We start from the raw sequence: 9,985 nt of genomic DNA, 5'->3' as shown, positions 1-9,985 counted from the left end.
GGATTTATCTGCGAATTTCTAGACCACGCAAAAGTTCTCTCTTCAGCGCTCTTTTAATCTCACTAGCTTGACATCTTGTTCTTTGATCATGGAGGCTGAAAATCATAGTGCCCTAGCTTTTCTCCTCTTACTGTGATCTTCCCTCCGGTCTCCTCTTTGATGATCTCTAGGTGTTCAAGTGAAAGGATTCGGTTCACAATATAGTACTCAGATAATTGTGGACACACCTTCATTGGTCGGGTGTTTAACATCACTTTATCCCCTGGTGAGAAGCCTTCAGTGGGGATTTTCTTGTTTCTCCACCCTTTTGGCCTCTTCTTCTTTTCTTTCTCATAACATAATTCATGCCTTGGTGGTTCTTTATCTGGAGTGTCGAGGTTCTCATCTGGGGGTTTTGGATCTAGTTCCTCCTTGATTTTTTTGGTCTGTTGTACCATCTCTACTTCTTTCAAGCATAGATTTAGAAGTCTTGAAGTTAACTCATTGAATGCCTCCTTCAAGCTTTGATATCTGGCCTTATCCTTCATACAATCTTCTTCTTAAGTGGGCTTATGTAGGGTTTTAAAAACATGGAATGCTAGGTGCTCATCATGCACTCTCAGTAATAATTCCCCTATTTCAACATCTATCAATGCTCTGCCCGAAGCCAAGAAAGTCTTCCCAGGATGATGGGAGTGTTGGGGTCTTCCTCCATATCCAGGATGACAAAATCAGCTGGGAGAAGGAATTTCCCCATTTTTACCAGTACATTCTCTACAACTCCAAGTGCTTACTGAATGGACTTGTCAGCCATTTGAAGAAGTATTTGTGTCGATTTCACCTAAAAAATTTGGAGTTTCCTCATTAGAGACAAATGCATCAAGTTTATGGTTGCACCAAAATCACAGAATGACTTCTCAATTATTATGTTTCCTATGGTGTAAGGTATATAAAAACACCCAGGATCATCTTTCTTCTCTGGCAACTCTCTTTGGAGAATAGCACTACATTCCATTGTCATCTCAATAATTTGTCCTTCTTTTAGGGACTTTTTCTTTGTCAGCACTTCCTTCATAAATTTGGCATACAATGGCATCTGTTCAAGTACTTCTAAGAAAGGAATATTGATGCTGAGTATCTTGAATATGTCCAGGAACTTTGAGTATTGCTTATCCTCGTTTTCTTTTTTGAACCTCTGAGAGTATGGAAGTTTGGGGACATATGACTTTATCCCTTCCTTCTTCTCTTGTAGCTGTGGCTCAAGGATGTTCTTGTCTCCCTTTGAGATTTGTGCCTTCTTGTTTTCTGATCCTCTTTACTTCTCCCCTCTATCTCTTCTTGTGGAACTTCTCTATTGTGTTTTTCCTGATTGATGGCTTCCTTCTTCATAGTCTTCTCACTTCCCACTTTGTAGCTTTTTCTTTGTCCCTTGGGTGGTCTTCAGTGGTACTGGAAGAGGTATTTGCTCTCTTCTCACCCATTTCTGAAATTTACTGAGCCATTTTCTCCATATGCCTCTCAAGATTTCTGATTGAAGTTTCTTGGTTTTTGCTTGTTATGGCTTGATCTTTTCTTGCTACTTCTTGATCTTGTCTGGCCATGTCTTGATTTTTGATGAGTTTTTCCATCAACATATCTAAATTGGAGATCCTTTGAGATTCTGGATGGGGCTGTGTGGGTTGTGATGGTTATTTGTGAAAATTGTTTGAAAAATTGGAGGAGTTACTTTGTGGATTAAGTGGTGGTATGGAGAAGTTATTTTGGGGGGTTTGTGAAGTGTGATGAGGTTGGGTATGTGTGTCTTGTGGTTGTGTGTAATGGTTGTTAGTAGTAGGGGACTGATTGTGGTTGCCCAAACTGTTAGAGTTGAAGTCCCTTTGTCCTTGATTTTGATGCTCACCCCACCTCATATCAGAATGAGGTTCAGAAGCAACAAAGCATCTCCAAACGCTTATCTAAAATTTCCACCAAAGAATTACATAAGTAACTTTATTTTATTTTATGTTTTATTTATATTTTAATTATCAAAACCTCATAATCCTTTGAATCCGCCTGACTGAGATTTACAAGATGACCATAGCTTGCTTCAAGCCGACAATCTCCGTGGGATTGACCCTTACCCACGTAAGGTTTATTACTTGGATAACCCAGTGCACTTGCTGGTTAGTTGTGCGAAGATGTGAAAAGTGTGAATCACGATTTCCCACTACCATGTTTTTGGCGCCGTTTGTAACAACCCCGGTTTTCGAGAACGCAAAATCTTTTCTGAAAGTACGGATTTCTCCGGAAGATTAGTAAGGGAAAAACCTTTGATATATAATCAAGTATCTCAATCCTCATTGTTATTATGTCATCTTTAAGTTAGAACCTTTTCTGAGACAAGCTCGATAACGCGGTCACGAAGAACCTAGTTTTTGAACCGTATCGGTTAGGAGTTTTGATTCGGTTTTTCGTAAATAGTCTCAGTTTGACAAACCAGACCCGACTTATGAGAGAAGAGAGATAATAGGATGATATTATCATTATATTAGTATTAGAAGCTTCTTGAATAATATTATAAGGTTACCTGGTCAGTTTTAGTTAAAAACAGAAAATCGGTTTAACCGGGTTCACAGTTTACTGGTGCAGCTTAGCACCAGCACTCTCTGATGACTTTAGAAATGCTAAGGCCTCATTATACATGTTTTATTCTCATAATAAATATGTTACTAGTGTCATTTATGCTAGTAACTCAGAAAATAATTTTTAGAGATGTTTTTACAAGTGTTCCGATACATCTAGTTTTAGGAGTTATACACCCTACACCCCCAATCACAACTCACCCTACACCCCCAAGACACTCCAAGGCTGTCTCATTTCTTCATTTTGGACGAAAATAACAAGAGAGAAAAGAGAGAAACCTTCATGAACACTTAATCTTCAAAGCTTGATTTCTTCTGAACTAAAACTCAAATCAAAACTCCGATTTCACCAAAATGATCCTCTCTTCTTTCTCTACATAACCATATAACATATCAAGGCTGGAAATAAGGTGAGATGGCTGTCCCTTTCCCATTTGAATTCGGTTTTCAAGGAAACCTGCTCAAACATGTGTTTTCTTGATGTTCTTCCTTAGGAATCATGCTTAACTTGACTTGAGGGCCAAGAAACGTGACTTTCCAGCAAGTCTAAGGTTAGAAATCACCTCCTAACATGCTGAGGGAGATTTTTTTAGTTGAGGGTTTTTGGATTTAAAGTTGTTCTTGATGTGATTTAGGAGAAAAAAGTGCTAAAGGACCACTTGAAAGTCTACCTGAATTAGGAGCAGCAAAACCAGGTAGGGTGTCACGAAATTAATCTTGATTATTTGTGTTTGAGTTTGTGTGAATGTTGTATGATTTGGCTTTGCTAAAAATTGGTTGCATATATGATTGATTCTTGGTGAAAATTTGGTGAAATTTTGATGAAATTTGATGAAATTCAAGCTTTAAAGTTCATGTTCTTGGGGCAGCTGGAAAAATGAAATCCTAAGCTTAAATTGAGGTTCAATTTGTGTTGAAATCATGTATAAAAGATGGGGTTTTAGTGGCTGCTAATTTATTATGAATTATAGTAAAAATCGGTTGCTGAAAAGACTGAAAAACGGGTAAAAACAGAGAAAGAATCTGAAGAATTTATGAAGAACATGAAGAACACTTTGAGTGTGATGAATAACAATGAAGAACAGACCTTAGATCTTAAAAAGGGCAAGGAAGTAAAATTTTTGGTGTTTAAGGGGTTATTTTGTAATTTCTAAAAGTTAGGGTGGTAAAAGTAGAAATATTAAAAGTTACGGGTGGTAAAAAGTGAATTTTAAAGGTTAAAGGTTAAAGTAAAGTTAATTTTCGAAAATTTAATAATAAAATAATAAATAATAATAAAATATTAAATAATAATATTTAATTAAAAATTATATTTTAATAAAAATAATAAAATAATGCGAAAAAGGCAGTTTCCTGTAAAAGCTTTAGAAAGACAACTTTAAGTGCAAAATCTCATGTTCATAAAAAACTTAGTGAGTGGTAAGAACATATTAGTGAGGCAAAGATAAAAGTAAGATAAAAAGTTGAAGAAAAACATAAAAATCGAAGAAAAAGTCTGTAAAGTTTTAATAACAGAAAAACAGACAGAGACTAGTAAACGAACTAAGGCAACATAGTTAGTCCTTGAGTTGCGACTAGGGTTAGGTATTATATGAAATGTTAAACTGTTTCAGTATAGACTTAATGAACCTATACTTGGGACAGGCTAACTATTCATACCGAAATTTACATAAGCTTTAAATACATACGTTAAGCAGAGCAATCAGAGCAGAGTAGAGAAACACAGAAAACAGAGTAACCAGAGTAAAGTAAAGAGATAAAGAGAAAAAGAGTAATATAGATACAGATGGAAAGAGTAATCAGAGAAGAGAAAAGAGATACAGAGAACAGAGTAACCAGAGCAGAGTAAAGAGATATAGAGAAAAGAGAAACCAGAGCAGAGTAAAGAGATATAAAGAGAAGAGTAATATAATAAAGAGATATTATATATATATGTTGCTTAATGCAACCCAAGAGATACTATATATATATATATATATGTTGCTTAATGCAACCCAAGAGATGTTTGTTTATTTATCTGTTGCCCTAAGGCAACCTAAGAGTAATTTTCCGTTCCCAAGAGTATATATTTTCTGCGAGTAGAAAGCAGAGGCTGTCTCAATAGAGCTGCTAATAATTATATGCGCAATTATTTGAACAGAAAATCGTATCCGGGAAATCGTGAACTCGTGACCGGATAAATGTCGGGAATGCAGGTGCTAACCGACACATGAGCTCATGGCCTGTACTAGGGCTAGACATGCATCATTCTTTTCTGGGCATTATTCTCTATTGCTTTCCTTCTTGTGTGTGAACTATTTCTTTATGTTTGTCTGCATGAGTGCTATGTCTGTGCTTTATTTCCTTGTGTTCTTCTGTTGTGTTCTGTTTTCTATTTTTCTATCTATTTATAACTACTGTTTACTACTTTACTGTATTCTAATATCCATCTGCTAATCAGAATCGAATAAATGAACGTAACTAATAACCCTGACCCTACTAAGGACTCCCCAGTTCTTACCCCCTTCTTTTCCTTCCTCCCCCCAGATGGAGATGGTCATGATATTCTATGAAGTTAAAGACCTTTACATTTATGAGGACTCAGTGTACTATGGTTACTACATTTTGAGTACGAAGCCTCGTATGAGACGTTACTTATTACGAAACCGTTCCTTCCAACATCTTCTGTATAGCCCGCATTTTGACCCCAATGCTCCTTACGACTTTCCCTTATCCTGGTTACATCCTGACGCACTTGTACATCCTTTTCCTGATGATCTTGAGCACCCTGTACCAGCTCAACCTTTGAATGAGGTGGAACCTGAGCCTATCATTCCTGATGAGCCCGAGTTAGCTGGTGACTACGTACCTGTGATACCACCAGAGTGGGACTTTCCCCCTATATACGCAAACGGACCTGTGCTCGCGAATGGTTTTGTACATAGTGATAGCAGCATTTCTGGTGGATCTGAGCGTATAGCTGTAACCACAGACGATGAGGAGGAGGAGGATCCCTGAGATAGAGATACAACAGAATGAAGAGATGGGCGAGCCTCACGATGATCTTCTGAATGGCCACGTGTAGATATAGTTTGGCAGCCGTAGCGGTATTCTTTTGATGACACTCTAGTCTGACATTATCTATTACTTAGTCTCTCACTTGTGTTAGTACACCCGAGAGCTAGGAGCTATATAGTGGTTAGACTAGCCTGGGTGCCAGATTAGCGACTTTCTGTATGGGCCAGGCCCTGGGAGTGTCGTGTATATATTAGCTACGTAGGATGACGAGGATGTAAACTAACTTGATCTTTTGTGAACGCTACATGTTTTGTTATAGTGTACATTATGTATATTTTTAGCTGTCTTATATGTTTCTTTATGCTTCCTTATTATTTCTATATGTGTGTGCTTATTTATTTTACTCCCTCGCTCGCAATGATATAAGTTAAAAAAAAAAGTTACTCGTAAAATTGACAACGTTCTCACAAGGAACAGGCTTATACATTAAGTAATAGTTAATAATTAGGAAGAACAAGTTGGTAACACTTAGCTTCTTGTATGACCATGGCATACCGGAAGTTGGGTCGTTACACCGTTGCCGGGGATTGTTCGAGTTTGGACAACTGATGGTTTATCTTGTTGCTTAGATTAGGTAATTTTATTTTATGTTAAGCTTTTTATTTTTTTAATTAATTTTGAAAAAAAATAATAATTTCTAATTTTCGAAAAAAAATTCAAAAGAAAAAAAATTTATTTGTTCTTCAGAATTTTTAAGAACGAATTCTAGAGTTTCATAAGATATATTGAAGCCTGGCTGGCTGTTTAGCCGTGTCTAATCTTTGGACCGAAGCTTTCACTTAAATCTTGGCTGGCCATCTGGCTATGTCTAATTCTTTTCGACCGAAGCTTTAGACTAACGTTGCATGATTCCTGGAATTCTTATTAAAAATTTTGAATTTCTTTATTTTTTTTCCAAAATAATTTTTGAAAAATACAAAAAATTAATAAAATCATAAAAAACCAAAAATTGTGTTTCTAGTTTGAGTCTAGTGTCAAATTTTAAGTTTGGTGTCAATTGCATGTTTTAATCTTTCTTAAATTTTCGAAAATTCATGCATTGTGTTCTTCATTGATCTTCAAGTTGTTCTTGATGATTCTCTTTGTTTGATCTTTAATTTTTCTTATTTTGTGTCTTTTCTTGTTTTTCTTGTGTATTTTTGAATTATTAGTGTTTAAGGTTTAAAAATTTTTAAGTTTGGTGTCTTGCATATCTTTCTTTTCTTAAAAATTTTCAAAAATATGTTCTTAATGTTCATCATGATCTTCAAAGTGTTCTTGGTATTCATCTTGACATTCAAAGTGTTCTTGCATGCATTATATCTTTTGATCTTAATTTTTATGTTTTGCATCATTTAGTTGTTTTTTGCTCTCTTCATTAATTCAAAAATCAAAAAAATAATATCTTTCCCTTATTTTACTCATAAATTTTTGAAATTTTGAATTGATTTGGTCAAAAATTTTTTAAATTAGTTGTTTATTGTTAGTCAAGTCAAAATTTCAATTTAAAAATTCTATCTTTTCAAATCTTTTTCAAAAATCAAATCTTTTTCATTTTTCTTTCCTATTTTTCGAAAATTCTTCAAAATTTATTTTCAAAATCTTTTTCTTAATTTTATTTCATATTTTTGAAATTAATGCTAACAATTAATGTTTTGATTAAAAAATTTCAAGTTGTTACTTGCCTATTAAGAAAGGATCAATCTTTAAATTCTAGAATCATATCTTTTAGTTTCATGTTAGTCAAGTAATCAACTTTAATTTCAAAAATCAAATCTTTTTTATTTTCTTTTCAAATTTTTTTCAAAAAACTTTCAATTATATCTTTCAATCATATCTTTTTCAAAATCACCTAACTACTTTTCTTTCTCCAATTTTCGAAAATAACTAACTGGTATGCGAAATTGTTACTCAGAGGTTGTAAAATTTGTTGTTCGTTCTCTCCCTGGCAATGGCGCCAATAACTGGTGCACAATACCATGGTCCAAACATAACTTCACAACTTCGCACAACTAACCAGCAAGTGCACTGGGTCGTCCAAGTAATAAAACCTTACGTGAGTAAGGGTCGATCCCACGGAGATTGTCGGCTTGAAGCAAGCTATGGTCACCTTGTAAATCTCAGTCAGGCGGATATCAAATGGTTATGGAGTTTTCGAATAATAATAATAAATAAACAGAAAATAAAGATAGAAATACTTATGTAATTCATTGGTGAGAATTTCAGATAAGTATATAGAGATGCTTTCGTTCCTCTGAATCTCTGCTTTCCCGCTGTCTTCATCCAATCAGTCTTACTCCTTTCCATGGCAAGCTTTCTGTAAGGGCATCACCGTTGTCAATGGCTACATCCCATCCTCTCTGTGGAAATAGTCCAAATGCTCTGTCATGGCATGGCTAATCATCTGGAGGTTCTCGATCATACTGGAATAGGATTCACCCTCCTTTTGCGTCAGTCACTACGCCCAGCACTCGCGAGTTTGAAGTTCGTCACAGCCATCCCATCCCAGATCCTACTCGGAATACCACAGACAAGGTTTAGACTTCTGGATCTCAGGAATGGCCATCCATGGGTTCTAACTTATACCACGAAGACACTAATAACTCGGACTCGGTCCCCTGTATTAGATATCCAAGAGATATTCATTCTAGCTTGTTTGCATGTAGAACGGAAGTGTTTGTCAGGCAAGCATTCATAAGTGAGAATAATGATGAGCGTCACATAATCATCACATTCATCATGTTCTTGGGTGCAAATGGATATCTTAGAAGCGAAATAAGTTGAATTGAATAGAAAATAGTAGTACTTTGCATTAAATCATGAGGAACAGCAGAGCTCCACACCTTAATCTATGGAATACAGAAACTCTACCGTTGAAAATAAATAAGTGAAAGGTTCAGGCATTGCTGAATGGCCAGCCCCCATGATCTAAGAACTATACGTCCCAAGATGTCTAATACAATAGTAAAAAGTCCTATTTATACTAAACTTGTTACTAGGGTTTACAGAAGTAAGTAATTGATGCATAAATCCATTTCCGGGGCCCACTTGGTGTGTGCCTGGGCTGATCTTGAAGTTTACACGTGGAGAGGTCATTCTTGGAGTTGAACGCCAGTTTGTAACGTGTTTCTGGCGTTCAACTCTGGTCCATGACGTGTTTTTGGCGTTTAACTCCAGACTGGAGCATAGAACTAGCGTTCAACGCCCTTTTGCATCATCTAAACGCAGCCAAAGTATGGACTATTATATATTTCTGGAAAGCCCTGGATGTCTACTTTCCAACGCAATTGGAATCGCGCCATTTTGAGTTATGTAGCTCCAGAAAATCTACTTTGAGTGCAGGGAGATCAGAATCCAACAGCATCAGCAGTCCTTCTTCTACCTCTGAATCTGATTTTTGCTCAAGTCCCTCAATTTCAGCCAGAAAATACCTGAAATCACAGAAAAAAACACAAACTCATAGTAAAGTCCAGAAATGTGAATTTAACATAAAAACTAATAAAAACATCCCTAAAAGTAACTATATCCTACTAAAAACATAGTAAAAACAATGCCAAAAAGCGTATAAATTATCCGCTCATCACAACACCAAACTTAAATTGTTGCTTGTCCCCAAGCAACTGAAAATCAAATAGGATAAAAAGAAGAGATTATACTATAAATTCCCAACTATCAATGAAACATAGCTCCAATCAGATGAGCGGGACTTGTAGCTTTTTGCCTCTTGAATAGTTTTGGCATCTCACTTCATCCATTGAAGTTCAGAATGATTGGCATCTATAGGAACTCAGAGTTCATATAGTGTTATTGATTCTCCTAGTTCAGTATGTTGATTCTTGAACACAGCTACTTTATGAGTCTTGGTCGTGGCCCTAAGCACTTTGTTTTCCAGTATTACCACCGGATACATAAATGACACAGACACATAACTGGGTGAACATTTTCAGATTGTGACTCAGCTTTGCTAAAGTCCCCAATTAGAGGTGTCCAGGGTTCTTAAGCACACTCTTCTTTTGCTTTGCACCTTGACTTTAACTGCTCAGTCTCATGTTTTCACTTGACACCTTCACGCCACAAGCACATGGTTAGGGACAACTTGGTTTAGCCGCTTAGGCCAGGATTTTATTCCTTTAGGCCTTCCTATCCACTAATGCTCAAAGCCTTGGGATCCTTTTTATTTGCCCTTGCCTTTTGGTTTTAAGGGTTATTGGTTTTTTGCTCTTGCCTTTTGGTTTTAAGAGCTTTTCGCATTTTCTGCTTGCTTTCTCTTTTTCCATTTTTTTTCTTCTTTTTTTTTTTCTGCAAGCTTTTGTATTCACTGCTTTTTCTTGCTTCAAGAATCAATTTTA

This window comes from Arachis hypogaea, chromosome 19, assembly GCF_003086295.3.
Source record: "Arachis hypogaea cultivar Tifrunner chromosome 19, arahy.Tifrunner.gnm2.J5K5, whole genome shotgun sequence".
NCBI lineage: Eukaryota > Viridiplantae > Streptophyta > Magnoliopsida > Fabales > Fabaceae > Arachis > Arachis hypogaea.
This window is presented reverse-complemented; position numbering follows the sequence as displayed.